Raw genomic sequence first — 27433 nt, 5'->3', positions numbered from 1 at the left:
TTCGAGTGAGACGGTAAACTGTAACACTGCTCTTCGGCGAACTTGTGTAAAGCATTGAAATGGTGTCGCGACCCGTGCACTTACAATGGTACTCTTATTACTTTGTTTAAAGGCATTGGCCGACTCAACGTTGGTATCACGCAGATACGTGTAAACGTGCAAGTAAGCTCAATTATTTTATTTTTAATTGTGTGATTCACATTGCTGATAGTAAAGAAAATTGTGAGGTGACAACGTGATTTCTGATATATACATTTGATCTTAGGGAGGATCTGATTTCTGAATCAGACTAGGTTCAGTGAATTCGACAAGAAAGAAACTAATGAGGTATTTACTTGAAACGCTTTATGGATAATTGAAAAATTGAAAAATAAGCTATGAGCAAAATAATTTGTTTTGATATTTTGTCTTGGTGCTTCGTGTACATTGGGCTTATTTGTACTCTGTTTATTTCCTACTTTTTTGGTTCCTGAATTTCCTTGATCACTACAATTGAATCTTTGGTATGTAGCTTTTAACATATATATATATATATACAAATGTAATTTTTGTTTTGTAATATGTAAATACTATGATTAATATCTAAGGAGTACAGCCCTGATGAAGGAGAAAAGAAATTCTCTGAAATGCATTGGCTATATTAAAGTGATTCTCCTCTGTTTTACATAAACCCCACGTGGTGGTCTATTACTTCCATACTTAAATTACGAATTAATGGATGAAATATACGTGACTACACTCTATGTAAAGAATGAGTACCCAATTGAGGATATATGAATATTATTTTTGAATAAATGATTAAAAGAGCAAACGATAGAGGTATATATATCTTTTAACAACTGAATACGGTAATCTCTGTTTCAGAGGTACAAAAGAGAGAGCAACCGTCTAGCAGGGTGTGTTACACCCCGCTTTCTTTGTTTTTACATCCTCAAACCGACTGTCACAAAGGAGTTGATTTAATCTTCATTAATATAAAAAAGTCAAATGCTTGCAGTTAAAAATTCACTTTGAATTAACTGCAATCACATTTACCACATTCCATTATGCGTTCCTCCAAGGAATAATATGGTGCCTACCCCATCCTCTCACCCTATCATCAAGGCACATTAACGTAACATCAGGAGGTACCACACTGTCACCACTGTGACTGAGTTTGCTGATTGCATCAATTGATCTTTGCTGAAACAGGTTGGAGGGGGATTTGGGCCCCCCATGAGAGCACGGGGAGAAAGGACCCTTCTCTGTATCAAGCTGCATGCAAGAAAGCCCAGATTCCTCATTGCGGCCTCCCTAGATAGTCCTCTGGACTTGGCCAAACTGTCTGACAAGGCTTGGATGTGCTGAACAAGTATTTGACTGCCATCTAGTGGAGGAAAGACTTCTCAATTAAATGCTGTGGTCAATGTGCGTTAATGTTACACGAGGATGAATGAATCTATGAGTATCTGCACGATTTCACTGCTGAAAAGGCCAGATACTTCTCTTATCTGGCAGGCTGCCTCCGGTCAGTGTAAAACTTTAGAATGATAGATTTCAGGGTTCTAGATTTTTTAGAATTGTGAAGAGGATTGAAAGGTGTATGTTTTGTTTATTTTTATTTGCGTTATGGTTGTATTGTGCAGCTTAGAAGCATATACTGGAGGCCTATAGTGTCGTCCTACATAAAATGGGTGATTTATATCGGGATTGTAGGATACATTGGGACTGCAAACTTATTCTGGCTATTAAGCATTATTATAGATTTAACACTCCATGTGGGCCCAATGTTCAAGCATGTGTTTTTTCCAGAGCACAGGCAGTGATTAAAACACATTGGCCTTCATTCCGAGGTTGGTGCTAGTCATGGCGCTATTAGCGTCATGACTAGCACCAATACCGGTACCACCACCAACGTGGTGGTGTGGGGACTTACCGGTCCATTCCGACCTTTGCGGGACCGGTAAGTCCCCATTTGAAAAGCCATTCCCCATTCCCATTTGAGCCCCCATAGGGCTCAATGGGAAGAAGGAAGGCGTCAATAACGGTACTGCAAATTGCGGTACCGTTATTGACCCCGGTATCCCTTTGCCGGGTCCCGTCCATAACGCCTGCTAAAACCAGGCATTAAGGGAGGGACCCACAAAGGGACCTCGGAATAGGGCGCAAAGGGATTACCGGCACCGGTGTCATTACCGGTGCCCGGTATCCCTTTGCGCCCAGGTCGTAATGACCCCCATTGAGGGCAGACACTACAAAGAAGCTCACCTTTCCACTTATGTTTATCTTGTTACTGGGCAAACATTTTAGTAAAGTCGGTGCATGCTTTAAAAATACAAAATCATGTCTTGTAGCAGAATACCCATCTTGCTTTAAACACAGTTACTTGGCAACTAGTATGTGCCCACAGTTTACTTGTATATAACACGTGCATGCAAACAAAGTCACTAAGAGCCTGGCCCTTTCTTCTTTGAGGTTGTTGTAAATTCTGTAGTGTAAAGTATTTCTGGGTATGTTTGTACTCTGAACATTTTGGATGTTGTTAGTATTTCTGGTTATTTGGGAGAATTGCAATAAATATGGTACCTCGCTTGTCCTAGTAAGTTAAACATGTTCTCGATATTATTAGTCGATTTTATTAATGTTGCAGCAATCAAAGTGGAATAGTAATATGTTAAAACAGTTTGTTAACCTAGCAGTAGATATGAAACGTATGGCCATGGTTCCCTTACGCTGTTTTTTTTTAACTGTGCATGCTGTCCGTTTTCCATATTCATGTGGGGTGTAGGACAGAAACGTGACATCAGATATATGTAACTACACTGCGTAAAATGTGTTGTCAATCTATGACATGGCAAAGCGCTTGAAACGGCTCAATACTGTTTGTGGTGTTTTATTGAGACGCAGCAGTTTTTCTGCAAAACAGTGACCTCCTTTTGTACGTACTGATCTTCAGAAATGAGCACATGGTATTTATAAGGGATGCATAGCAAAATTAATAATCTCAAATTAATCAGGCGAGGTAGGATTAATGTGTCCTATATTCCAGGGACAGAGTATGACATCACTGTTGGACCATGGTCCGGGAGTCCAATGATGAAACCCAGAACCTAAGAGTCTCTGCTTGCACAGAGGGAGCGGATAACAAGTACAGTTATTGTCTGATTACATTATGAGTATATATCGGGCCTCATTACAAGTATGGCAGTAAGGGAACAACGGCGCCAGAATCACTACCAGCACCGTTGCGACCGTACCGCTGTTGGGGAGAAGCTGGACCCCCACCAGGGCAGTGGGGGGCCAGCACCCATACCCTCACTAGATATGGGAGACCCCAACACCTCCCATATGGCCCACAGAAATGCAACAGAGACCCCAGCAGGCAGCCACATGTTCCAAACTGCGTTTATTTCTGGGCAGCAAAAAAAGAAAAAAAACACACAGAGCATGGTGCACATCGAGAGTTCAGACGCCGTCTCCCCCAGGGCTGGCTTGCAAGCCAGCTTTGTAATCACACTGCAGGCTGACCTCATAGAATTGGATCAGCTCCCAGAAACCTATCTCCTCCTGCTATTGGCTGCTGAGTAATAGGTTACCTATGTAGCCCTTATAGAGAGCCTGATAATTGGACATTAAAGTTTTGCATGAGAGGGTTGGTTTAGCTGTGCCAGCCAAGCATTACCTAATTCTAGCTTGTTGCATTATGAATTTGTTCCCATAACTTTTTAGCTGAAGCAAGCATTTCACACCTGAGCTCTGAGTGCTCATTGGCTAGGCCTGAGCCATTCTTGTTACAATTATGTTTCAAATGTTGTGCGAGTCTTTGCGAAAATGTCTTTCTTTCCCAGAAAGAAAAGAAAAAAAAACACACTGGGTTGCCATGGCTTTCTCGCATTATTGGAGAATTAAAAAATGTTTGTCTGCAGAAAGCAATGTTATCTGACTGCGCGACCTTGGCTGCTCGTGGGTTTTGCAAGGAGCATTGCTGATGGCTTCTGCAGCCAGTGTTCAGTGAGAGAAACGAACTTGGCTGTAATTTTCCTGAAACATGGCTTTACACTGTGCAATTAGACCATGTTAATTCATATAGGCATTTGCAAGCCTTTAAACAGGGATTTTTGTGTTTGTAGATTCTGATATTGCAGCATTGATTCTAATGTAGCATGGAAGTTGCACTGTTGGTGAAGTGGGTGTGTTTCAGCATATTTGTCACCCATGGGTGCGCTGGGGCCTGGTTCAAATGATAAGTGCGCTCCTTGTTCTTCCTGCTGTTCTTCTGTATATGCGCCTGGGGTGAGGGGGCATGGGTTTGATCTCGATTTCCCCTCTTCAGTCCCCCCTCTGGTCGACTTTGTCGACCACACCACCAAGCAACATTCACCTCCTTCCGGTCTGCATATCTTTGTCAAGTTCTGCTCGCGGGTGTCCTTGCAGCCACCATGTCTGACCTAGTGGCCGTACCAGCACCCGTGAACAGACCGTTATTAGCGGTACCAGTGCTACCACCCTCCCCATTCCCATTGAGCCCTGTGGGGCTCAAATAAGAATGGGGATGTACTGGGCCCGGAACCCGTGAAAGGGCATTTACCGGGTCCGGCTGGGCCGAATAGCCCGTTAATTGCCCATTCGCGGGTGACCAACCTGGATGCGAGTTTGGAGGTAGCCTTGCCGTTAAAACTGCCAAGGCTACCTCCAACCTCTTAATGAGGCCAATTGTCTTTATGTCTTGCATTATTGACAGTAATTAATTTGTGTATTGTTTATATTTACTATGTTGTGCATTATTGAAGATAATTAATTTGTGTATTGTTTGTATTTACTAGAGACAGGTTATTATTCTACATTGTAGTAATTAGTGGTATGCAGACGCATGCAAACATCTCTCATACCTGCACACAGAATCTCTGCTGCGCAATTCAGCTCAATTGTTAGGGGAGGAGTTCGAGGGACATTTTAAAATCTAATGAAATATGTCAAGTTTAACTCCCAACAGTTGCCACACCATCTGCCACAGCCGGCTGCACCAGTGATCAACACTCAGCAGCTCTGCAGCAACTTCACATTTATTTTTTCCCCCTGGAATTTGTGTTTCATCACTTAGATGATCAACGAGATACCAGCACTAATACTCATCCGCAAGAACAAGACCATAGTGGAGACCAACTCCAGGATCAAAAAGATGAGTAGCCATACAAGTCTTGTGACATTTCATAGAGTTGGGCATCCATATATGCAAATAGACAGTTATTTCTTTTTCTTCAGCCCCCCAAGAAGCAGTTTGCAGGAACAAGAAGGTTGTGTTGTATATCTGTCTTTTGGTTTCCTTTTTTGTCTCTTTTGTATTTGTTTTTGGTTAGGGGTAATGAAAATTGTGGGGGTTGGAGAGGGTAGGAATGCAAACATTTATTATGTACTTGTGGAAAAGCCTGTGTACACGGGCGAATGTGATTAAAGGAAGAAACGTTCAGATTGTAACTATCTTATGTGGTGTATTTTAACCTAATTTATGTTAATAGAAAAAAAGAAATTCTATAGGATCTTGCACCTTTTAGGTGGAGGAGTAGCAACCTCAAACAAAATCTCACAGAATCCATTGAAAGTTCAACATAGTACATACAACCAATTCTTGCATCTGCTCATCATTGTCTTGGATTGCACTTAAGAATTTTGGATTGAAATATATAATGTTGAAGTATGTCAGAGTAATGCAATTCACGTGCAGCATGACTCAAAGTAGACATAAGATCATAAAATAAAGTAAATTGAAGTCAAATAAAGTTTAAAACGTACATGAATAATATAATTGATGTAATAATACATACCAAGAAATATTACAATGAATAATTACATAATACATAAGTACATTAAAAAAAGGTAATTTATTTTGTTAGAGAAATAGTGCTTAATGAAATGAATTTCTGTTTAAATGTGTTTTTTAATGTAATTATGTTTTTAGTATATGCCATTTGATGTATGCTGTTACAGTGGTACCCCTGTCTTGGGCTTTTTTTGCAGCTAATTGTATATTACCATTGTTGAAATGCACATTTTGTTCACGTGGAAGATGAACTTGAAGTCAGTTTGTTTTATATACGTAAGGCAACATCTCCCTCTAGCAGTGATAACAGGCGAAGCGGGCAGGATGGCTTTGGACAAACATACATCTGGCCCTTTATTATATAGTACGATTTGTCAGTGTTATAGAAACTCATAAAATGTTAAAACTCTGAACAAAAAGAGATACCAACCCAAATGGGCTTCAATACTATGGTGAATGTGCATGGATTTGCTTCTGATAACTTGTGGTATGGGTACATGAAGAGGGTGGGGAGAGAAAAGGTAGCAGACTCTGTTTGCTCATCCCCCCATGCTTCTGGTGTTCCAAGAGTATTTATTCCTGACAAGGAGTCACCACAGGTAGTATAATGTGTGGTGGATCTATATTTGTGCAGAGTGAGGGGCTTTTATCAGGTCCAAGCAGTTCAGGCTACTATCATACCAATTGATGAACATGAATGGAGAAAGAAAAAAGGGAGCACAAGGAGATAAGATGTAGTCTGCAATCACAGTTGAAATTAGATGGTTTTGTACACAAAGAATGGGAGCAGGGAATGAAGACCTGTAAAGCAGGAGGAATGAGAACATTTACTAGAGAACATCACTGAGGAATGTTCAGAGATATGGAATGTATAAAAAAGTATATTGACGTGGCTGAAAACACAACAAAGACCACACATTTCTTCTTGTGTGTTAGGAGCGATGACACCAAACCAGTCGGGACTAAATGCTAAATGCTAACAATACCATAACTTTGCATGTTGCAGACTTGGTCAGTGGGACCTTTTTAATCCTTGCTTACTACTTGGTCTATGGAACTCTGGCTCACCTTCAACTGCCAACAAAAAGGAACCAAGCACACAGGAACCAAGACACATGTATACTAAAACCCAGGAGTGCAAATACAGTGTGACAATGATACAAATATATAAAAAGGGATATGGGGTAAGCACTTAGAAGCTCCTTATGGTTACAAGGAAAGTGGGTGAGATCCTTACCTGCAATTGCTGTTACAGGTACTGACAGAGCTAAGCCCACGTACAGGGCAAGCAACGACAGGATCTGTGAGCTAACACTCTTGATGGTATTGAATACGGTAACTTAAAAACAGTACTCACGAGGACGAGAAATACCACTTGAATGTCAGCAAGCCCACGAACCCTGTTGATCAAACAGGGACCCAGAAATGCTATAACAGCAATGGCAGGATAACTAAATACATAAGACTCAAGACAAGGGGCAAGTAGGAATAGTGATTACAAAATAGTGAGGAAAACATAGGCATTCACACAGGAGCTAGCTAAAACAGCATACCACACCTAATAATCAATGGGAAAATAAATGCAGAAGTGCAGGGGAAAACCTGGAATGGATTCCAAGAGAAAGTAAAGGAACAGGAGCAGAGAAAATGTAATTACAAAGGCAGACCTCCCCCACCCATCCAAGGAAAAAGGCAGGAAGCTAAATCTATAAAGAGGAAAGACTAAAGCATCAAGGTTTACAGCAGCGAAAGACAAAGTCAAAGAAATATAGAACACAGACAAACAGGGCTGCATAAAAAAGGAAAGCACTGACAAATGCTGCCTGCAAACAGAGGAAGACAGAAAGGGAATCTAGGAAGCAGAAATCAAATAAGCACATTCAATTCGAAATCCAGGGAGAAGGAACAAGAAATAGAAGCTAGGAACTAGGTACAAAGCTATGAACCAGGAACAAGGAACAAAGGACCAGTCACAAACAGGAACACTGCATCTATGACCAGCGCTGGACTGAAGCAAAATGAGACTTTTAAAGCTGCTTAACGAGCACACGCCTCAGGTGTGCTGCTTGCTGCGCCTACAGCCACAGGTGTTGCCTATGCTCCACCTAACCTTGTCCTGCAAGGGTGAAGATGAAGCAGTGGGCCAGGAATTCTGGGAAGCATAGTCATTTGATTAAAGCAGCATGCTGGCTGCCAAAAACCTGGAATGGATCCGGAAGGGAAGTAGCTTGGAAAATAAGGATTTAGCGCTCCCACTTCATCACAGCACGGTAACATAAGTTTCGGAAGGAAAGTCCAGTAGGGAATAAACCCCAAATCATGCCCCCCAAGTGGGTGGAATGGGAGGTAAGGGAGCGAATCGTGACAGTATACCCCCTCCTATGGCCCTCTTCTGGTGCCCGCCACCAGCACGAGGTATCCTCTTTCCACGATCGAAGTGCTTTTTCTGTAGAGGTGGGCTGAAGAAAATGGTGGCCTGTGGGCAAATGCAGATGGACTGGAATGCACAGAATCAGGCTGCAGTCTAGAAGAGTCACAGGCAGGCTTCTCGTGAGGAAGATACTCATGGGTCGAAGAAAGGCATGAACGACTTGCAGGATCTGAAGCAGAGTTGGAAGGCCCAGGAAACTCAGTCATTGGGAGCGTACACTTATAAGTCTTTGAAGAGGAAGGCAGGCTAGTGCAACATGCATTAGACAATGGTAGAAGCTCTGTTAGCCTTTCTGCCGAGAGCGGACACACGGGAGGTGAGAAAATTGCAGGCTTCAGGAAATGTTCATGTTCAGCAATTAAATAAGGTGGTGGCTGAGGTAGAGGTTTGAGTTTTCTTCTGCCATCCATCTGGGAAAAGGCTTGGGGTTGAAAATGACTGAGGTTTGACTGCACATGTTCTGTGCCTTGGAGGCCTGGAAGTCCAATGGGTTGTATGAGGCTAGCACTCCTGGTGACAGTCGTGTGGCCACTTTGTTGCGCGTGGGATACAACAGCAGGGACGTTTGGCATACTAATAGGAGTGATAGACGCAGTACTTGGTACATCAGGTACACTTGCAGCAGGAGTGATAATAGCCACATTATGAACTGCAGCAGTCATTCCCATCCCTTGGCTACCAGCCCCCAACTGGTGCTGCTTGGCGGAATTCTGTTGCACGTAATCTGACTGTGTTAAGGGCTGGTGTTGCCCCTGGGGTTGATGGTACACAAAGTGCTGAGTTTGGCTCACAGGGATGGTGGACTGTGGCACAGACATGCCCGCCTGGGGCAATGCCCCCATTTCATTGTGTCCAGGCACTTGTGGCTGCATGGAACCACTGTACAATGCCCCGCCCGCGGGCTGCTGACCAATGAGGAAGTGCTGCTGCTGGGGGGGCCGTGCCGGTCCTCCCTGCCTGGCTCATGTGTGGTCCGGCACCAAAGGAGTTGTCAACCGGCTGATCCGAACCAGGTCCCGGATGCGAACCGCCCAGCCCGCTATCCCGGTTGGCTACTTGTTCGGTGACTAGGCCATGGTGGATGTTGTCCGTCTCGTAATACTCCAGGGAAGTCCAGCAGCCTCACCTGTAAGGCTCTCCCGAGCCGTGGTCCAGCTTGATGACTCTGAAGCGGGAGCTAGCAAAAGTCTCAAACTCAGATGCTGCATATTCGGGAGGCTCTGATGCTAAAGTCAAGCAGTTGGGAGAATCGTCTTGTGTAAAAGGCAAGCATTCTGGTGATCCCCCTGAAGCATAAGAAGGGCAGGCTGGACGTTCATCTGCAATAAATGGTTGGGATTCAGGAGGAATCTCTGGAGCAGAAGAAAATGCAGCAGGATCTGACGGTGTAGACAGGTATACCTCTGATATTGGTAGCGAGGCTAAGCAGGATACAGGTGTCTCATGAACTGAAGGCAAACAAGCAGTAGGCTCTGGGACTGAAGACATGTACCTAGGATGGACTACCGGAGGCTCTATGGCTGAAGGATGATCTGCTGGATGAGTCACTGTAGCTGAAGGCAGGCATGCCAGAGGAAACTTTGAGGCTGAAGGCATACAAGCTGGAGCAATCTCTGTAGCTGAATAAAAACATGTCAAGGTCTTTGGGACTGACCACGTGCATAGTGGAGGCTCTTTCGTAAATGGCAGATATGGCAGCGGTTCATTGATTGAAGACATGTGTGCCAAAGATGACTACAGAGCTGTGGACTGGATCATAGAAGAGTCAATGGTTGTAGGAGGACAGACAGAAGTCTCAGAAGTCGACAGACACATTTGAGGCTCAGGAATAGAGGGCACCTTTAGGGCAGTAGACTCCTTGGCACCAGTAACCAAAGACTAAGCTGTACCCTTGCAGTCCCTTTCCTTAGTGGGTGACACAGAGTCTCTTTCTTTGTAGAAGTCAAAATCAACCAGTGGAATCACCATAGTAAAGTCTCTGTTAATCAGGATTTTGTCAATTGTCCATTCATCTTTCTTAGCTTCTGAAAGTGACAGATTAACAATCAACATTTCAGGAATCACCTGCCGGGTTTTTGGTTCTGTGTACTGTGGAATGAGTCCATCAGAACATGAGATTTGTACTGTCTCTGACTGTTCGTTGTGATCAAAATTGGCAGAAGGAAGAGTGAACCCAGAGGTAGCATTGTTTTCCACATCAGCTTGAACATCTACTTCAGTCTCAGCAGCTGTATCAAGAGCAGGGCCTAAGCCTACTTTAGTGACTGAATCTGTGTATGCCACCATTGTGGATTGTGTTTGGAAATCAGAAGCTTGCATGTGTGCTAGCCCACGGTTATGACGAGCTGCTACACTGGAGACCTTAGGTAAAGGAGTGCCTAGTAAATCTTCAGCTAACTGCAATCCCTGACAAACAGCAGGACAATTGTCAGAAACTGTGCCCAGATTAAGCGCTGTGCTAGAAGAAAGACTTTCACTCCCAATAGATCTTACATATTGACAAATAACATGGTTTACCAAAGTATCTGCACTCAGGGGCTGTACAGTGTTCACTTCATCAACATCAACAAAGTCTGAGGTGTATTCCATAAAGACTGCAAGGTTTTATTCTCCTCTTGTAAAGAAATTAATTCTTGTTTTAACTCCTCAAGCTTAGCTTTTAGCATGCCCTGCATTAACTGTACATCACTATCAGTAGGCACAGTGGGAAGCATGGTGGCATCAGGGCTGGATCCTGCAATAGAAACCTGGGTGTTCACATTGTCATTTACTGCTTGCAGGTTCTGTGATGTATTCTTTCTCTTACCAACTTGCTCTGTGTTTCCTTTAAGCAAACTATTGATATCAGACCTCTTGGCATTCGGGACTACAGTATGTACTTGTGCAGAGGAGTATGCTATAGACTGAGGGTAGAAAACATAAGTTATGCAAGGAACCCCTCCATTCTTTATGTTTGTATCATGAAACTGTTCAATCTGAGGTGAAGCACAACTGGAATCATGAGGTGTAACAACAGAAGTACTCTTGTGTAATAAGCCTAACAGTGGGTTGCTTTCTGCTGCTAAGGCTTGTGCTGACATAGAATCTGGGTCAGAATAAAAGATCGAGCTAGGATCAGGCAATGTAAGATGGGCCATCCTGTGGGAAAAATACTCTGCATGTAAATGCCCATTAGTGACAAGAAGTTCATTTATGTCAGGACTAGTGATTTGATTGTCACAGGTAAATGTAGGGGAAACTTTCTGTACAAACATATTTCATGCTTTGCTGCCTTTCTTTCTTAAAGGTGCCATATTCAATGGGAATAGTGGGCTGGTCATTCTGTCAGGTGAGTACAAAGGCAGTGAATATGGCAAAGGAAATGTGAACAAGATCACACAGTGAATATCTTTGAGTCAAACAGCATGCACACAGGAACCAAGACACCTGTATACTAAAACCCAGGAGTGCAAATACAGTGTGACAACGATACAAATATATAAAAAGGGATGTGGGGTAAGCACTTAGAAGCTCCTTATGGTTACAAGGAAAGTCGGCAAGCTCCTTACCAACAACTGCTGTTAGATGTACTGAGAGCGCTATGCCCACGGACAGGGCAAGCAATAACAGGATCTGTGAGCTAACACTCTTGATGGTATTGAATAAGGAAACTTAAAAACAGTACTCACAAGGACAAGAAATACCACTTGAATGTCAGCAAGCCCATGAACCCTGTTGATCAAACAGGGACCCAGAAAGGCTATAACAGTAATGGGGGGATAACTACATACATAAGACTCAGACAAGGGGCAAGTAGGAATAGTGATTACATAATAGTGAAGAAAACATAGGCATTCACACAGGAGCTAGCTACAACAGCACACCACACCTAATAATCAATGGGAAAATAAATGCAGAAGTGCAAGGGAAAACCTGGAATGGATTCCAAGAGAAAGTAAAGGAAACAGGTGCAGTGAAAACGTAATTACAAAGGCAAACCTCCCCACCCATCCAAAGAAAAAGGCCAGAAGCTAAATCTATAAAGAGGAAAGACTAAAGACTAAAGCATCAAGGTTTACAGCAGCAAAGGGCAACGTCAAAGAAATATAGAACACTGGCAAACAGGGCTGCATCAAAAAGGAAAGCACTGACAAATGCTGCCTGCAAACAGAGGAAGACAGAAAGGGAATCTAGGAAGCAGAAATCAATTAAGCACATTAAATTTGAATTCCAGGGAGAAGGAACAAGAAATAGAAACTAGGAACTAGGCACAAAGCTAAGAACCAGGAACAAGGAACAAGGGACCAGTCACAAACAGGAACACTGCATCAATGACCAGCTCTGGACTGAAGCAAACTGAGGCTTTTAAAGCTGCTTAACGAGCACACGCCTCAGGTGAGCTGCTTGCTGCACCTGCAGCCACAGGTGTTGCCTATCCTCCACCCAACCTTGTCCTGCAAGGGTGGAGATGAAGCAGTGGGCCAAGCATTCTGGGAAGCATAGTCATTTGATTAAAGCAACATGCTGGCTGCCAAAAACCTGGAATCGATCCGGAAGGGAAGTAGCTTTGAAAATATTGATTTAGCGCTCCCACTTCATCACAGCACAGTAGCATACGATTCGGAAGGAAAGTCCTGTAGGGAATTAATCCCAAGTGGGTGGATAGGGAGCTAAGGGAGCTAATCGTGACACATAAGGACACTTTCAAAGTAATACGCATGTTTTTATAGAAACTCTGTGCCTTAAAAGATGTCATTTAAATGCATTTATGTATGAGTTTACAGGCTGTTTGCTGCAGGGTACAAGGACCGTCATATCTCCAAATTTGAAACTAACCTCCCTCTGTTGCCATGGAGATTCAGGCCTGGTTGTTTTCATCCATCATTGCCCTTCCTTAAAAATACAAGCAGGAATACTTTTTAGACCGAAAATGCGTGGAAGACCAGATAGGCCCACCTCTGTTCTTGCAACAGGATTGACCTTGAGGTCACAAAGCCCATAAAGCGTCCATTGGGAGCTATTATCAGGACATCACATGCCTTGAAGGAGTAAGTTAACCTGAATACAGGCCCAGGTCTGCAAGTCCAGGCCTACAAAGAGAAATGAAACTTTTAAAAAACTGGGGGCAAGAGGGTGTGAGACCTGTGCAATTACAATTTGCTATAATGGGAGAAACACATTTTATCGCATAAAAGGGGCTGCAACCATTTCACAGCGGTCATTGCAGGCTTTTCTGAAAGGTGACAGTCAACCTCTTTTAACCATGCTAAAATGATTTTGGTGGGATAAACACAGCTAAAGTTATTAATGGAAATGGGATTTGGGCCTTCCCGTGATTCCAAGAGATGTAAAAGTTGGTAAAGGCATGCCAGTAATAATTAATAATGATGACTGTAAAATGGCATATTTTTCACTGATATGGTTCCTGAGTAAATGAAGAAAACTGTATCTCTGCATAGAAAGGGTCTGCAGAGTCCAGACTAGTCTTATCTGATTCGCCTCAAAATATAGTTCTAAAAAATGTATTCATACATGTTCAAAAGTTAACAAAAATCACACTACTTGCCATGTTGAGATATTATGTGAGCTCAATGCAGCCCGAGCCCATCTGTCAAAGTGAGATGATGAAGCTTTCTCCTCCCACAGCTATTCCAAAGCACTCCCTCATGCCCTTGTCCTTTCAGCACACAGGTGGGAGGTGGGTAGTGATCATTAACCAATCCCTTTTGCGGGAATTATGACACGCTAGTGATGTCATTTGCCCTATAAATAAGCCAGTTTTCATCAGAGCTGGGACTTATTCCAATAATTCTGAGAGGCGACTTGCTGCTGAAACCTGGCGAATAATATCCCAGTAGAGAGGCCTAGTTTTGCATCTGAGACAGGAACCAGGAGACATAGAAGCTGATTGGGATGCCTTGGAGAACTCAGAGGCGATCCTAGACTGACCCATTGTAGTCCCAGTGATGCTCTGATGTTCCCTGGTGCCAAGTCCAGACCTCTCCTGTAATTAGAACTACCCCAAAGCCAGAGATGGTGTAGGCCCTGTATTCTTCCAGCTTTGTGTTAGTTATTTCCCCATTGAAAATATTCTGTTTGTTTGTGCAGATCCCTAGCATATTTGTCAAAGTAAATCAATTAATTCCCCTATTGAATTCACAGGATCTGTATTGTTGGCATTCGAAACCAACAATCTTTTCCCAGTGTGTTTTGAACCGGTATAGACATAAAGAACTGCCAAAAGAATTAATCCCAAGCACTGTTCCACGTGTGTGCGCAAGGTAAAAATGAAATTCCCCATTGATCCCCTTCATCTTAAATCAGAAGTGGGAAGCCTAGTAGTGCCTGTGCATATACAATGTGCAAAACAAAGTTGCCCTGTGTACCCATTGTGCTCTGCAAAACGAATTTTCCCATTTTGCATTTTCTTTCTTCCATTGCATCTGAGATTCCAACTGTATAACCGATTTTCTTCTGTTCTGACTAAAACCCCAAAGCCTTGCCTGTTCTTTTTAGGTGGCAAAACGAATTTCCATTGCTTTTCTTTCTTTCATATCGGTTCTGTGAGTAAGCCCCAAATCTGATTTTCCTACTGTGTTCCCACTCCCTGCCACTGGCCTTCCATTCAGAGAAGTCAAGTCAAATTGATGTGTGGAGAGTGTGAGGGTTCCTGGGAGAAAAGCATAATCCTGTTTGAAATCCCTGTGTGTTGAATTGTTCTTTTCTTGTATTGGTGGGTGATTTAAAAGGAATTTATCATGACAGCCTATCTCTATGTTGGTGCCTTTATGGAAGTTATTTTGTTTTGGCATTGCCACAACATTGGTGGCTGATGTAATCTATTTGTAATATTTGGCAAAAAAATTAATGAATAAATATATTCTTACTACGGACCGGCCTGGTTCCTACTCCATTGTGACACCGGGTATTTGTTGGGATTGTATGCGAGATGCGTTGGAGGCCTTACCGAAAACAACCTGAAATAAATCAAAGTGCTTTATTGTGCGCCATATTCATTGTGGGGCAAGGAGCTCCCTGATTTGGGTGTGACCGTGTAATAAACCACGACAAAACTGAGGGCTTGTGCCGTGATTGGTAGAGTGTTTTCACTCGTGACAGTGCAGCATTAGCAGACTATTCATTGAAGGTGAATTGCATTTAGTGGATAGAAAGTTGTATTGCATTGTGACGTCGCCATCCAGACCTGCACCCTGGGTTTCAGGGCAATGTGTATAGATAAAAGTAATCATTGAGTTGTCATTTCCGATATAAACTAAGCAGGAGCAGGTTTGGGGTGTTGCCCTTGCATGGAGAGCATATTAGATGTAGAACACATTTCATAATGAGCACTGTAGAAATCAATCTGGCCAGGAGGCACCTTCTATCCAAATTGTTTATTAAAGGGGAATGGGTAGACCAGGAGCATGGAATGTGGCAATCTAGAATGATGCAGGAGGATACCTCTGTAAATGTGGATATGTGGCAGGATAATAGTCTGTTACATCGGGCCCTGGCAGACCTTTATATGAAACAGACCACTAGAGATGAGAAAATTAAAATGGCTCAGCTCACAGCATACATGTACTTCCATATGATCATCATGGAAGAAAGATACCAGGTTAGTGTAGCCTCTGTACAAAACCAATCTGAGCTTTTGGATCAAGTACAGAGAGAGTTGAAGCAAATAGAGCGAAAAAGAGCAACAGAGTCAAAATTCGGAGTTAAAATTAGAAAGCATTATTCAGCAGCTAAAAGATGAGTTAGTGGGACAGCAGCAAACGAATTAAGAGAGAAAGCCCCAATTTTCTGCAGTGAGAGAGGAACATCAAGAAAGTGTCGAAAATCTGAGAGTAAACAGAAATTACGTGAGCATAATCAAGCCTGTTTAGAGGTCCATTTTGCCTTTCAAATGCAGATTAAGCAACTGAAAGATGAGAATAGTCAGTTGATCATTAGGGAGGCCAATTCCAAGGTGGAATTCAATCAAATGCGACAAAATCTAAGTGCTCTGAAACAACAGAGAGAGCATTTCAGCAAAGAAAATAGTAAATTAGGTCAGGAGAAAAGTGCCCTGTGTCTGGAAGTATGCAAGTTAAAGAAGTACATGGAGAAAGGTGAGTTATGTTCTCAGGAACTGACTGACATGAGGATAGAAAAGGAAAAATTAATGGGACATGAGAGGCAAGCAGAATTTGACCTAGAGCAGGCAACACAGGCCAAAAACAAACAAAGTGAGGGGATTAGTCTCCTGCAAAAGAAGAGGTCTGAGTATGCACAGATAAGACAAGTGTCACAGAAGGAAAATGTGTCTCTTTGTGAGGAGAACAAGGGACTCAGTGACCAAGTAGTGGCACAAAACAAAGTAATGGAAGCTACTCAAGCCCTGCTAGCAGAGTTGGAAACTCAGGCCTCTATGTATCACCAAGAGGTATTGGCTGAGGAAAATAAATGAGAGAGATTGGAAAAGGAGATGGCCTGTACAAGAAGACTTCGAGGCACCCTGAGCAGTTAAAGTATGGAAGGGCACCCTCGACCATGGTGTGATGACCTCCTTACCAGGGACCTCAACCAAACACACCAAATTATATGCACAGGGTGCTGCTAATTTCATGCCTTCCAGTTTTCAAGAACTCGGAAACATGAGGCAGCTGGACTTAATCAGGCCTAGTATAACTGAGCCGGAAGGCCAGTCCCTATCAGATATTGACGGATATTCATCTTTATCCAGATTTACAAAATACCCTAGCAGATACTTCTGAACAGGAGGGCTTGTATGATGAGAAGGCCAGGGAGTTAGACTGGCCAAAACATAAGTTGCAAAGGGACCACCTGTACGCTTTGCAGACAGAGAAGAATCAGAGTCCAGGCCTCAAAAGTGTATTTTGAAAACCTTCACACATTCTGGGAGGTGGCGGGAATCCTCCACCACACCCGGAAGAAAGGATGTGGAAGATGAATACTCCGCTGTGCAAAAAGGGGAGCTCATGGGAAGTGATGAAGAGATCGCATGGTACCACAGGGGAGAAGAGACCAACCCCGTCATTCTTGGAGGGATTCACAGTCTCCTGGAGGCAGGCAGCACCTAGAGGACAGGGATTAGACTACCAATAGTAGCAGCTCTGAGTCAGAGGGCGAGTGGACTCAGGTGCAGCGGAAAAATAAGGCTGCCAAACAGAAGAGAGGTCTTGTAAAAGACCCAGTATAGTAAATAAAAGCAATCAGAAGCTTTATGACACCATATCACAAAAATGCCACATACTCAGTATGGGAGCATCTAGAGCTGTATGACCAGATGGTGACCTCATTTGGCATAACAGATTATCACAATTGCATGCAGTTTGTCAAATGGACATTCTCCTCGGAATACTCCAGCTTCCTTGCAGGCTGGATGATCAAGATCACCAAAGATGGTCCACCTATAAGGCGGCCATCTTAAAGCATTTCTCTGTGCACAGGAAACCTCAGGAGGCCCACAATGTGTCCTACAGCCTGGATTGTGGAGAAGACCAGGCATCTCCACAAGAGTTCATCTAGAGGCAGGCATCTAGAGAGTTTGTGCAAGAACTGAAGCAGGCATTTTCCCAGACCTCTAGAAGGGTGCGCACACATAGCTAGAGTTCATTAATACTTATTTCCATGCACTCCCAAAATACATAATGACACAACTGGTTAGGGACTTCCATGAGAGTAGGACCCTGGATTGGGTGATAGAACAGACTACCTGGATTTATGAAGTCCAAAAGCCATCTGAGAACAAAAATAAACCCCAAAACCCCAAACCGTCTAACACACCCGCTGCTGCAAAGGTAGCGTAGGTGAAAAATACCCCCATTTTGGACTTGGAAATGGAGGGGCTAAAAATACCCCTCCTACTAATCAGCAGACTGAGATGCAGAGGAGACTATCTGGTCCAACACAATCGGGTGGTAGCAGGCAGGGTATCCAACCAACTCTTCGCCTGACCCTGCCACCAATATCAGCCCGAGATACAAGGGTAACAGACCCATCTTGGGGTATGTATGGACTCTCCCGGCACAAGGTTGGGGGTCCAATCAGGAAAGTACTGCCCCAGGAAACCTCCCTCAAATCTTCCCTCAGAGCCTTCCTCAGGAGGGAAGAAATACTCCATCCTCCAACTTAAGTTTCTTTCCCAGATACACTCCAAACCCCAATTTCCAGAACAATCCTCCTCTCCCTCCCCACTTTCAAGACAATAGATTCCCAAATCAGGGAGAAGGGAGACCAAGGATGGAGGGTTATCAGGGAAACGCTAAATACCCGAGCTTCTCTGGGCAAAGGGACAGCTACCCTTTCCGAGAGCAGCAGAAGTATAAATGTAGACCCCCCCCTTGCAACCAGAAAGGATGTCTGATCTGGAGCGCCAGGTTCACAGTTTGACACAAGACGTGGGTCGCATGTTGCTGCCCAGAACAGCTCAACACCCGGGTCGGGTGCCCCGGAGCATGGACGGGAAGAAAATCCTGACAACCAACAGATACCTTAGGAGGAGGACCGGAGGAAGGGGGATGCAAAGCCCTAGAGGTCCTAGAGGAAACTTCCTTTCTCACCTGAGAAAAACACTTAGAAACCTTGAAACCTGAACATGAATTTCCTTCCCCCAAAAAGCTGGAACCTAGGGAACAGAGGGTAAGTAGGAGAAATCAAAGGCCAAAGAAAACCCATTTTGTAAAGGAGGTCTGCATCATCCCGTTTGAAGTGGAAGCAACCCTGTAGGATCCAGGGAAGAAAATCCTATCTTTTAGGGAATGAGGGAAAAATGGTTCGAAAAAGACACTAATTGAGACTGGGTAAGAATGGAGACTGACCCAGAGCAATCAATTCTAAAACTTCAACAATGTCACCCAAATGACCTTGAAAGTGAGGAGGGATCCTCCCCCCAAACATGTTTGGGAGACTGTCTCCAGGAAAAGGGGGACAGCAAAGAATCAGGGGAAAAAGGAGATTCCCCAATCCCAGAGATATATGGGTGAAAAATATTCTTTACAGATTCACAGGCTCCGACATAGAAAACTGTCCAAGTTCACACAGTGTCGGAGTTCAAAATAAAATAATTAACTGCCAAGCTGCCACAAAATGCACATTTTCTTTGTCCCCTTGAAGAGAGGGAAGGGAGATGTTATGCCTCAGTCAAGGTACAAGGTCAATGTGCATTCTCAGCGCTGGTGGATACTGGATCCCAAGCCACCCTCCTGTCCAAAAAGGCCTTTGACCAAATGAATTCAGGAAGGGGGTGAGTCACCAAATTCCCCTCACACCTCTTCCTGGACAACCCCAAAACTTCCATGGAAATGATATTTCCATCCAAGGGACTGTGGATCTGGAGATCAAAATTGGACGACGTAAGGTGAAACACTTGGTAATAGTCATCATCCAGAGGGTACACCTTGTCTACTGGGGAATTACTTCCTTCGGAGGTTATCACCCCTGATTGACTGAATGAACAAGGTCCTCTGGACTCAAACTAACCGGCCAATCAATTTAAAACAAAGTACCAATTATGTGAGTTTAAATGGCACATGTCACATGATTGAACAGCAGTCTGATCAAATAGAGTTTCACTTTCGGAACAATCAAGTCCCAGACATCACTGTCATCTAAGTAGGAGAGCAAACTGGTGATGGGAACCCTTCTCCATTTTTGAAAATTAACCTTCCTCACAGTTTTAAGTGGCATAAGAGACTCGAAGGGAAATACCCTGAAATTGTATACCAATCCACCATCAGAGAAGACCCCAAATCCCATGACAAAAGGTGAAAAAAGAGCTCAAATCTTGACCAACATCCCGAAAAAGGGAGAACAGCTGTTTTTCCCCATTCACATAAATGGGGGTGGAGGGCAGCCTGTTCCCACCAGAGTATGCCTGAATAAGGGAAAAAGCTTAATCAGCAAAGCATTATTCAGGAAACTCCCAAAAGATCAGACCATTCCCACATTTAAGTTAATTGATAAGTGAAAAATGGGCCTGGTAACTCCAAATTCCAAACATCACCTGTCTAGCAGGTGTATGCCAAAAAATGTCATTGGCAACAAAAGCATAGAACATAATTGTTGGGTTGTGAAAGATGTCCCCTCCACATTTTACTTAGGTAGTGATATTCTCAATCGATTCGCAATTAATTTGGACCTAATTAATTACAAAGCCTGGTCCCGACTGGGGGGTAATCACATGGGCTTTGACAACCCTGAGAAAGCATTTCGGTCAGCTCAATTGCTGCCGTATGCAGTTAAAATTCAAATGGGAGAAGAGGTCACCATCCCAGGATAGGTACGATAATTAGCAATTCCTCTAACAATTAAGCGAGGACAGAACCTCAAAAATAAGGAAGCTTATATAAATGTGAATTATTACCTCCAACAGCAAGGTTTGCATTTACATCCAACACCCCTAGTTGACCTACAATACGACACCATTCGAATATTGGTGGATAACAGCGACTCTAGAAGTCTCACTTTGGGTGCAAAAACCTTCATTGGAATGGCGGTTGAGGCCCAACATTATTGTATTGACTTAGGGAATGAGATCGTGGGACCAATTCCAAATATTACAATCGTGATGACAATATCCCTCTGGAAAAGATTTTCACCCGGCAATGGAGGAATTTCTTGGTGCACTCCTCCTGTCCTTATGGTGGGGAAGAGGTAACCTGTGACATCAGGAAGGGTGAGGTGGTATTTCAAGTGAACAATGACTACTTCCCACCCTTGAAACCTCATGTCCAGGCCAACACCATAACAAGAGATCTCTCCATCAACTGGAGTATACCGCAGAAATTGCAAAACCCAAGGTATTTCCAGTCTTTAAGCAGATGGTTGAGGAATGAATCAACCTCGATTATGCCTGTGAGACCGAGGAGCAAAAGCATAAGCTGAAACAGGTTTTTTTGGATTTTCAGGAGATCTTTGCTGTGGACTTATACGACTGTGGGCGCACAGAGATACATTCAACCTCCATACCAACGGACCCTGAGGTGGCTCCCATATTTGTGAAGCAATACCGGTGGTCTCTCGTCTCTATGAAGTCACTCACGGAGATTATAAAAAACGGAATAATTTGTCCAGCCCACAGTATCTTTATTAACCCAGTACTGGGGATACTCAAACCCAATGGCCAATGGAGACTTTGTGCAGACTTTAAGGAGTTAGATGAATGGGTCCACATGTCAAGATGGCCCCTTCCCTACATCAATCAGTGACTGGGCCAGATCCAAGGGTCAAAGGTGTATACCACCATTGACCTGACCAACAGTTACTGGACAGTACCGGTGAGTACGGAAGACCAGTACAAGCTTGCCTTTACCTCCGGGGGGCAGCAATACATGTGGACCTGAATCCCCTTTGGATACATAAACTCCAGAAATTAATTTAACATCTTCCTTCATAAGGCCATGCCCGACTTGGGCGAAAGGGGAAACCTACCCTATGTAGATGATGTATTAATCAAAAGCTCAACTGTGGAGGAACACATAGTTGAAATCCGCTATGTTCTGACCCAGTTGAGGAAATCTGGAGCAAAACTGTCCTTTCAGAAGGCACAGCAGTGTAAGGCCCGCGTGACTTCTTAGGGCACAAAATCACCCCTGATGGTCTCAGTCCCAAGGTGAAAAAGGTGGAAGCCTTACTGAAATTAAAAGACCCTACGAGTCTGCGTGAAATAAGAAGCCTTCTTGAACTTACTAATTATAGTAGGAAGTTCATAGAGGACTACTCAGAGGTCACACGACCCATTGTCCATTTAATAAAGGCCAGGGTCAAGTGGGAGTGGGGTACAGAGCAAGCTGAGACAGTAAAACAACTTAAAAGAAGCCTTTCCCAAGCACCTTGTTTGGCTTACCCCATAAAGAACAAGGATTTCTTCTTGGAGACGGGGTTCTCAAATACTTGATTAACAGCAGTATTATACCAAGAGCCAGACAAGGTCAACAAAGTGATCTCGTATGCGAGCAAGACTTTGTCCTCTGTGGAGGAAAAATTCAACAATTGTGAAAAGGACTCCTGGCAACAGTTTGGTCGTTAAAGAATTACCGCCCGTTCATCTAGGAGGAGCACATCATTGTCGAGACTCCTCACCAGCCCTTGCAATATTTCCAAAGTGATCGAATCCAAACAGGGAATGTGAGTAATTCCAGAATTACTTCCTAGATTCTGTCAATGCAAGGCTTTCCTGTGGAGGTCAGATATGGCCAAAACAAGAAGAGTCCTCTAGCGCAAGGTTTGGCTGACTTGCATAACTGTGCTCAAGAAAACTGCCTCAGAACGAAAGTCTGAACACCCAAGACAACATGGAGGCATACCTTTCTTCCTCTATGAGGAAGACACGTGCCAGGGGATACCCACAGTTTATGTGGATGGGTGCTCCTGCCATGTTGATAATCACAGGGAAAAAGAACTAGTGGCTGGCGTTGAGAATGCCTGGGTGAATGATGCCCCAGAGCCCTCTGCTGGTACAAGATCGGTCCCCGAAGTAGTCAGGTGGCAGAGTTGATGGCGGTTCATCAAGCCATCCTCATTACCATGCAACACCAACTCAAAGAACTAGTCATAATCACTGATTCAGATTGTGTCAGGAATGGGTTCGTGGAGCACCAGATTCATTAGAAAAATCAAGGCTTGCTGTGTGCGAATAACAAACGGCTCAAGCATGAGAAATTAATCCAAGCAATTGATGATCTGGTCACCTCTAATGAGATGACCATCTATTGGAAAAAGATCAGAGGCCACTCCAGAATAGAGGTACTAGACAAAACGAGAAATGTTGGCTGACCAGTTGGCCAAAACTGGAGCCATCCACAGGGATCTCCCAGAAACCGAATCCCTGTAGGGGGAAATCCCGGTCGCTGCTGTCACCAGGTCGCAAACACATGCCGAAAATGAACTCTCAACTGCCCAGTGGAGTAAATAAACCCCAGATGCTGATTTGATTATGGCACAAAAAGGGGACCCGATTATTGGGAAATGTCATCAACATATTGCAGACCTTGTGAATTTTCCTCTGACCAAAGTCTGATTATATCAGGAAAGAGGATCTCCGGGTGTTGATGAAGTTTTCCAAAATTTTCCAAATCCAAGACGGCTTGATGGTACGGAGATCCATCTCTGGATGTGACCAGTGGGTGGTCTACCTCATTCCGAAGCCTGATGTTAAGTCACACCCATGACGCGGCCACTGCCAGTCATAGGGGGTTTCATACAACTTTAGAAGTCTTGCGAGAAGTCACATACTGGCCACACATGGGTCAGGACCTTGACCTCTACTTAAAGGGGTGTCTTGTGTGTGCTCAGTTTCAGCCAACTTCCCTCACACACCGAGCTCCCCTACAAAAAAGCGGAATGATACTGCCTTGGTCGGACTTGCAAGTCGATTTCATCTGGCCCGTGATTCGCTCCTCTAGAGGAAACAAGTACATGTTGGCCGTAACATGCTTGTTTACCAAGTGGGTGGAATGTCTCCCAGGCCCCAAATTGTAAGGCAGAAATAGCTGCTGCCCTAATGATCAATCACATCTTCTCATGTTTCGGCCTTCTCCAAAGGATTGAGTCGGACCGAGGAAGTCATTTTACCAGTGAGGTGATTACAATGATGTGGGAGATACTCGGGGTAAAGAGAAAAACTCTACATTTCCTACCACCAGCCTCAAGTGGGGGAGTTGAGAGGTACAATAAAACGACTGTGGGAATCTTGAAAAAGTTAGTGGCGGACTCAGGACCTAGTTTGGACATCCGATTGCTGCTTGTTCTGATAGCCATTAGGTCTACACCATCTTCTGCAACAAATGTTTCACCATTCGAGCTCATGACTGAATGCAAAATGGTGCTACAACACCATCTGCTCTACAGAACTCAGGCGCAGACCCTGATCAATGCATCCATGACCTATGAGTACATTGAGAATTTACAAAAAGCCCTTCAGCACGCTTTTGCTTATTCTCATTTAATTCTCGAAAAAGTCAGCAGAGGGGATGAAAACCCAGTACGACTTAAATACCACCAAGAAAGAGTACCAAGTATGAGACAGGGTCTACCTGTACAATTTCCAAAAAAACCAGACCAAAGAGCAGAAGTTCCTCCCCTCCCGGCGCGGCACCTTTGAAATTGTAGATAAAATCTCACCTGTCGCCTATAAGATCTGCATCCGTAAAGGAGAACAGATGGAAGAGATATGGGTTCAAATCAATCAGTTGAAAAGCTGTCATCCCAGACAGAACTTTAAACTAATTGAAGAACCCACTGAGGGTAGAGCCCAGGAACCATCTGAAGACTAAAGGTAAAGAATGGCAACCCGGATGGAGAAAATCACACATTTACAGGCAGTAGAACAACTCATACTTATTTTTAAGTTATTACGAATAATTGTCATATTAAAAAATTGTGATACATAAAATGTCAGCTGTATCTTGTTGTTTTGGTGTCAATTTGCATATCAATACTGATGAAAATAGTACTGCATGAAATACTTAACCTCTCCTTTATTCTCAGCAGGATAAATAACTCTGTGCCTCTACAGGCCAGAGGTGGAGCTACCGGAAAGGGAGGAGTCCAGGAAAAAACCCAAAATCTGAAAAGAGTGGAGTGCAGACCAGAGGGCCACTCCCTCAGGACAAGGAAAAGAGTGGGCATGCTCCTAACAAAATCCCTGGAACGACCCACGCTACAGGGAAACCAACACCCCACTCTCTCCTTGCTCTTCTCTCTGTATCATTAATCAAAGAGGGGGACTTGTAGGGTGAAAATATACCCTGGGTTGCCAGAAATACAAAGGCCAGCACAGAAATGAGGTCGGACATAAGGCCTATGGAACCTAAATTATAAAGGAAAGAAAGTGGGCCTGAATCTGAAAATGATGTTTCAATCCATGGAGATCTGCACTTATACATCAGGAAACCACAATGTGCAGTATCTTCAATGGAATACCAGGGTTATGCTGAAAGCAGTGGAAGTGAAATGGAGCATTTCATGTGTATTAAATAAAATAATGTAATTTTTGTTTTTCCCTCCAAAGTGACAGTATGCTAAGCGGAATGCCCACTGGACTTTCAAGCTTGGGCATGATGTTCTCATAAAACATAAGGACCATTTCAAAGTAATACACATGTATTTTTGAAACTGTGTTCCTTATAAGATGTCATTTAAAATGCATACATGTATGAGTTTACAGGCTGCTTGCTGCAGGATACATGGATGGTCATTTCTCCAAGTTTGAAACTAACCTCCAGGACCTCCCTTGGTTGACCTGGAGATTCAGACCTGATTGTTTTCATCCATCATTGCCCTTCCTTAAAAATATAAGCTGAAAAACCTTTTAGATCAAAAATGCGAGGAAGACCAGATAGGCCCATCTTTGTTCTTGTAGCAGCATTGACTTTGAGGTCACTAAGCCCATAAATTGTCCATTAGAGCTGTTATCAGGACATCACATGCCCTGAAGGGGTAAGCTAACATAAACACAGGTCTGGCTCTGCAAGTCCAGGCCTACACAGAGAAATGAAACTTTAAAAAAAAGGGGGGGCAAGAGGTAGAGATGCCTGTGCAATTGCAGTTTGCTTAAATGGGAGAAATACATTTTATCGCATAAAAGGAGCAGCGTACATGTCACAATGGTCATTGCAGGCTTTAATTAAAGGTGACGGTCACCCCCTTTTAACCATGGTAAAACGATTTTGGATGGAGAAACACAGCTAAAGTTATGAATTTGGGCCTTCCCGTGATTCTAAGATATGGTTACGGATATGGTTCCTGGGTAAATGAAGAAAACTGTATCTCTGCATAGAAAGGGCGTGCAGAGTTCAGACTAGTCTTATCTGATTTGCCTTAAAATATTGTTCTTAAAAATGTATTCATAAATGTAAAGATTTGAAAATTCAAGCTACTTGCCATGTTGAGATATTTTGTGAGCTCAATGCCGCCCAAGCCCATCTGTCAAAGTGGGATGATGAAGCTTTCTCCTCCCACAGCTACTCCAAAGCACTCCCTCATCCCCTTGTCCTATCAGCACACGGATGGGAGGTGGGAGGTGGGTAGTGATCATTAACCAACCCCTTTCGCGGGAATCATGACAAGTTAGTGATGTCATTTGCCCTATAAATAAGCCAGTTTGCATTAGAGCTGGGGCTTCTTCCAATAATTCTGAGAGGCGACTTGCTGCTGAAACCTGGCAAATAACATCCCATCAGATAGGCCTAGTTTTGCATTGGAGACAAGAACCAGGAGACATAGACTCTGATTGGGATGCCTTGGAGGACTCAGAGGCGATCCTTGACTGACCCGTTGTGGTCCCTGTGGTGCTCTGATATTCCCTGATGCCAAGTCCAGACCTCCCCTGTAAGTAGAACTACCCCAAAGCCAGAGATTGTGTAGGCCCTGTATTCTTCCAGCATTGTGTTAGTTATTTCCCCATTGAAAATATCCTGTTTGTTTGTGTAGATCCCTAGCATATTCATCAAAGTAAATCAATTAATTCCCCTATTGAATTCACAGGATCTGTATTCTTGGCAACCAATCATCATTTCCTAGTGTGTTTTTAACTGGTATAGACATAAAGAACTGCCAAAAGAATTAATCCCAAGTCCTCTTCCGAGTGTGTGCACAGGGTGTGTAAACAAAACTCCCCATCAATCCCCTTCATTTTAAATCAGAAGTGGGAAGCCTAGTAGTGCATCTGCATATACAAGGTGAAAAACAAAATTGCCCCTGTGTACCCATTGTGCTCTGCAAAACAAACGTTCCCATTTTGCATTTTCTTTCTTACATTGCATCTTTGATTCCAACCCTAGAACCGATTTTCCCATTCTGTTCTGACTAAAACCCCAAAGCCCTGCCTGTTCTTTTTAGGTGGCGAAATGAATTTGTATTGCTTTTCATTCTTTCATATTGGTTCTGTGAGAAAGACCCCAAATTCCAATTTTCCCATTGTGTTCCCACTCCCTGTCACTGGCCTTCCATTCAGAGAAGTCTAGTCAAATTGATGTTTGGAGGGTGTAAGGGTTGCTGGGAGAAATGCATATTCCTGTTTGAAATCCCTGTGTGTGTTGAATTGTTCTTTTCTTGTATTGGTGGGTGATTTAAAAGGAATTCATTGTGACAGCCTATCTCTATGTTGGTGCCTTTACAGAAGTTATTTTGTTTTGGTGTTGCCACAACATTGGCGGCTGATGTAATCTATTTGTGATATTTGGCTAAATAAATAAATTAATTAATATATTCTTAATGCA

The 27433-nt window shown here is 43.5% G+C and overlaps 1 long non-coding RNA gene across 1 annotated transcript; it reads left to right on the top strand.

Moving 5' to 3' along the window:
- LOC138526933 (uncharacterized) lies at positions 1 to 27433 on the top strand. The gene is made up of 2 exons (XR_011283779.1): positions 1 to 162; positions 24702 to 27433. It is a non-coding gene; the product is annotated as an uncharacterized lncRNA (long non-coding RNA).

Source organism: Ambystoma mexicanum, chromosome 14, assembly GCF_040938575.1.
Source record: "Ambystoma mexicanum isolate Mex_15411 chromosome 14, UKY_AmexF1_1, whole genome shotgun sequence".
In the NCBI taxonomy this organism is placed as follows: Eukaryota; Metazoa; Chordata; class Amphibia; order Caudata; family Ambystomatidae; genus Ambystoma; species Ambystoma mexicanum.
This window is presented reverse-complemented; position numbering and strand designations above follow the sequence as displayed.